A 5,526-nucleotide genomic window follows, 5' to 3' on the forward strand; every position below is an offset into this window, starting at 1 on the left:
CGAGGCAATCTATCGAATGAACCAAACTTGTGTTTTGTCTGCATGGCCCCTTTCAAGTTTATATACACGCGATATCTTTTGTTAGCTGATGGTATCTTGCAATCTTCGTGGGTTCGTGCTCACGTACGAGTACCTCCATACCAACAAACCAACTACATCTTTAATACGTTTACTTTTACTGCAATGTTTTAAAATTCTTACCACTCAAATGAGAAACTATCCTTTGGCGCTCTTTGCCCTCAGTCGGCCTTGCGCCATACAAATCCAAACCTCATCATCATCAACTACATCTTTGGGTGCGAGACACATGCACGACTGGAGCATGCAATTGACATGCAACTGATCGTTACGACTGCCGCCACGATTAGTCGTACGCGTGAATTTGAGACACATGGTCCGATGCGTGCGTGCGATCCGTCGTCGGCGTCGCTCCGCCCACTGTTTTCGCTCTATTGTTGCCTCCCTGTTTAGGCGCAGTCCGGCCGATTTAGATATGTGCAACAGAAATTCGAGCCGGAGAAAATTGTGGGAATCGTGGAGAACCGAGTCCCGCGATCCCGAACCGGCGCGCGCTTCGGGGGGAGACGTGTTGTGCTGAAACCGGTCTGGCGCTCCGCTGGTTCGTCGGCGCCCCTGAGAGATGACACCACCGGTCCGTGTGCGGCATAGGCGCGCGGGCTGCGCGAACAGGGGCGCGGGGAAGAGTGACGGGAGTCAGTTCGGAAGTCCAGGCTGGGTGACATCGGCGGAACAGCGCGGCGGTGACGGCGGACATGTCTCTCAGGTGGGAACTGTTGTTTGTCGCGCACCGTGAGTGCCGGCATCCCGTTCGCGATCATGACCAGGACGGCGTGATTCGTGAACGCTGCCGAGTTTTGTGCTCGCATGCTTTCGGAGGTCCCAAATAAACGGCTGTGCTTTGGCACTGCTGTCTACTGTGTTCTCGTATCGGCGAACCTCGCTGGGCTACCGTAGGTGCGGGAGCCCGCGTGGTTGACACGCCGAGAGCTAGCGTGGTGGCCTACGCAGGAGAACTGGCCAGGTTGCCCCCAAGAACCACCGATATCCCACAAAGTGAATAGCGCTATTACGTTAAACATTACATTTTATAGGTGCAGTACAGCCGTGTGGGGACATTTAACACAAACGATTCCGCTCGTCCTTGCTGCTGGTACCACTGGCAACATGTCTACCAGGTGTCTGTATTGTTGGCGGAGAGCGCGCGGGTCGGCGGTGGCGGCGGCGGAGAGCTGCTCCCCGCAAAATACTCGGAACTGCCACTGGCGCCTCCTCGGGGCTTTTAAAGAAACTTTTATAGTGTCGTCATTATGACGGCACCTTCGGGCTTTCATTGGCTGTTGCCGCACGGGGGTCGCAACGATGGCACGACTGCATCTGGCCCGCCAGTCGCACGTTGTGAGCCTCCTCCGACCAGCGAACGACGCCAAAACCGGTCCTTAGACCAGTCATAACGATAAAGCGCGAGACACATAGACGATTGGTGCACGCGATTTGCATGCGACTGATCGTTACGACTGATCGCTAGGACCGGTTTTGGCGTCGTTAGCTGGTCGGAGGAGGCTCACGATGTGCGATTGGCGGGCCAGATGCAGTCGTGCCATAGTTGAGACCGCCGTGCGGCAACAGCCAATGAAAGCCCGAAGGTGCCGTCATAATGACGACACTATAAAAGTTTCTTTAAAAGCCCCGAGGAGGCGCCAGTGGCAGTTCCGAGTATTTTGTGGGGAGAATCTCACCGCCGCCGCCGACCCGTGCGCTCTTCGCCTGCTAGACACATGTTGCCAGCGGTACCTCCAGCATAGACGAGTGGAATTATGGGTGCTAAATGTTCCCACACCACTGTACTGAACAAAAAAAATGCCATGTGTAACGTACTACTACTATTAATGTTCATTTCAAGTTGATAAATGTTTTCTTTTCCTGCTCGTATTTCTCTTGCACATATCACAATCGGCCGGAGTGCGCCTAAACAGGGAGGCAACAATGGAGCAAAAACAGTGGGCGGAGCTATGGTGGCCACCATAGCGGAGCGGCGCCAACGACGCATCGCACGCGCGCATCGGACCATGTAGCGCTAGACACATGTACGATTGGTGCATGCGAATCGCATGCGACTGATCGTCACGACTGTCGCCACGACTATACTCGGTTACAACTCAAGAACGGCACCACCTCATGTAGTGTATCACTCCGCCAAAGCGCCGGACCCGTGACGTCAGTGCGCGCGCGTTTTGAAAGGGGTTTGCTATGAATGCGTGATATCGTCTGCCTTGTCTCACGCAGTTTGTTTGTCGTCACTGGAGTCGTTTATAAGCATATTAAGTCCAAAAAATCACGGGAACGGCCCACGCCATGTTAAAAATATTCCCAGTAACGCCTTACTTGCGCCGCGCGGAGAAACATCCGGCTAGGGTGATAAGGCACAGCGGCCACTTTCGGTGCCGTTCTTAAATTGTCACCGAGTGTAGTCGTACGCGTGAATTTGAGACACATGGCCCGACGAGCGCGTGCGATGCGTCGTCGGCGCCGCTCCGCCCACTGTTTTTGCTCCATGGTCAACTACGACGATCGCTGAGCTGAATTTGCAGATTCCGCGCGTCGATCGCAACAAATGGATAAAGCAGGCAATCGTGAAATGTTTTCTGCCTTCGGAAACAGTCCGCGCACACGCCGGCCGCGCCTGCCAGCTCGGCACACTCAGCGGCTCGAACCGGCGCAGACCACGGTAGCAACCGCTTGTCGCTGCTCTTCCGAATCAATATGATCGCTAAAAAGAAGTTCCACATGCGAGAATGTTGGTGTTAGTGTGGTGAAAAATTGTGCTAGGGATTGTTGTCAGGGCGTATTTTAAAAGCGGCGATGCAAGCTTACGCTGACTGGCCGTGGATGCCGCGGCGCGCGGTGCGGCGAGCGGCCGAGAGATGGCGATACCTGCGCGGAAGCATCGAAACAGGCTACGCAGATGTCTTGGTCACCGATCGCTCAAACGGCAGTTATAGCTGAAATAAAGTTCGACATTCGAAGCAGGGGATGATAGTGTGGTGAAAAGTTGTGTTACGGGTTGTCATTCGCAGTCGCACAGATAGCGGCGATCAAGTATCCGCCAGGATGCTAAGCCTAAAGTTCCCATTACCCGAGCCGACCCGAGCAACGCAAGCCGCATGCGGGCTCAGCGGGCTCTCATTGGCTGTGGCCTCATGACGATCGCAACGATGGCACGACTGCATCTGGCTTGCCAGTCGCACGTCGTGAGCCTCCGCCGACCAGCGAGTGAGGCCAAAACAGGTCATAACTATCAATCGTAACGATCAGTCGCAAGCGAATCGCGTGTACCAATCGTACATGTGTCTAGCGCTTGTGTCTCAAATTCACACGTACGACTAGTCGTGGCGACCGTCGTAACGATCAGTCGCATGCGAATCGCATGCGCCAGTCACCCATGTGTCTCGCGCATAAGTCGCGTGCCAATCGCATGCTACAGTCGTGTATGTTCCCATTGGAACCCTTTTCGCTTCGCGGAACAGCCTAGCTTTCGCGGGTGCATGCGTACCATCCATGCCTTTAGGTAGGTAGGTAGGTATAGGTATTCATTGATATAAAATGGAGAAGGAAAGGCCACTAGCAGGGGTAATCTGTCGCGCCTTAGGGCGGACACCGGAACGCCTGCTGGTGCGGCTGAAGGGAATGAGAGATTGATACAGGGCATAATAGCAACAAATACAAAGAGAAAAGAAAAACGATGTCGAGGAGCGCAGAAAACGCTTTTGCAATGCGTCTATTCATCACGACGCGTCTCCTTGCCCAGGTCATACACTCAATACCAACGGCGCGTTAAAGTAAATGTACAACCTTTGTCAGAATTTTCTAGGGCAATTATAAGCCTTCTGGACCACAAAGAATTCAAAGAACAATCTGTAACTTTAACTGTGACAAAATTATTCTATGACTGTAAGAAAAGAAAGGTGTTTTCTCTAGCCTTCCAGCATAAAATGTTTCAGCCTCGCTCGGGATGCACACTTGTACATTCATTTTCTTCGGCCTGTGCGTTTTTGGCATAGCCTGTAGAACATTTTGACAAATATTGTACATTTCTGAATACGTGGTTTTCGTACCTCGTAATTAACTGGGGAACAGGTGGTCATTTGATGCATGCAACTCCTTTAACGCAGAACAACTAAGCTATATCCGAGCACGTGCGGTTCACGCTAAAGAAAAATGGGAGCGATCGTTCCTCGGGAAAAGTACAGGCCGTGTGATAGAGCCCGTGCTGCGCTCGCAAGCTGCATGACGCGGGCTTTTTCTTAAGTGCACTGACTTCTCAGGCGCGTGCTATCACCCTGCAACCAGCATTAAAATATTTGACGTCATTTCTAACGAACATCATAGAGCAGTGAACAAATGTAGCGCAGCAGATACACAAGGGACGGAAAGAATACACACGGACGAGCGCTCACTTCCAACTGATTCTTTAATCGCAAGACGGCAAATATATATGCTTAGCCTTAGCAGACAACAAAAAAAGACAAAACAAAAACATCTTCACAATGAAGATGTTTGGCGCGCGTTGGGTGTACTCGATCTTTCTTTGTCAGTATTTTTTTGTTGTTGTTTGTTTTTGTTTCCTACGTCTTTTTTGTTTCTGCTAAGGCTAAGCATATATATTTGCCGTCTTGCGATTAAAGAATCAGTTGGAAGTGAGCGCTCGTCCGTGTGTATTCTTTCCGTCCCTTGTGTATCTGCTGCGCTACATTTGTTCACTATGAATTACCAACTAGCCCAGTCTACAGCTTTACTTAATCCTAGAGCAGTTAGCACTTATAGAGAGATCAGCATGTAGCACTAGAGAAAAAATCACAGCCTTCCTTCAAAGATAGTTTAAACGCGAAGCTTTCTCCCATGAAACATGAGTCAAAGTCAAACTCCAAAATCCAAACTGCTTCGCCCTTGTCGGAATGGCGCAATCGTATAGACGTCGGCTTCACAGCGCAAGGAACCCAGGTTCGGTTCCTACTATAGGGAAGCGTTCTTTTCTTAAAAGAGTACTGGCACAAATTTTCGGCGTTAATATTATTGCACAGTTCGCTTCCTTTGCTCAACAGAATACCCTGGCTGAAATATGAGCGGCCTGCGACGCGAAGAGCATACTTTAATTGGATGTCCTTTATTGCGCTGACGGAACATAACGCAGAGCGGCACTCAGCGAACGGACATCAGCGTGACATCATCCCGTGGAAGCCAAAAGAAGTGACGCGGACACCGCTCGTCAAAAACTCGTGACGTAACTGCACACGCGCGGCCCCGCGAGCAGCGACTGGGGGCTGGCGCATTCACAAGCTGGTGCACGTAGTCGGAGCTACAGGCTCAATCGCTGCAAGGCGCTGTTGGCAAAAATAAAGTTCCACACACTGGAAAGGAAGCAATAACATAGCCCGGAATCACAATAGAAGTTGCCATCAGGACTTTTATTGAAAGCGGTCATCGAATTTCCTCCGCAATGGTAGGCCG

The sequence above is a fragment of the Haemaphysalis longicornis genome, unplaced genomic scaffold (genome assembly GCF_048455015.1).
Source record: "Haemaphysalis longicornis isolate Haplotype H1 unplaced genomic scaffold, Haemaphysalis longicornis Haplotype H1 scaffold_1, whole genome shotgun sequence".
In the NCBI taxonomy this organism is placed as follows: Eukaryota; Metazoa; Arthropoda; class Arachnida; order Ixodida; family Ixodidae; genus Haemaphysalis; species Haemaphysalis longicornis.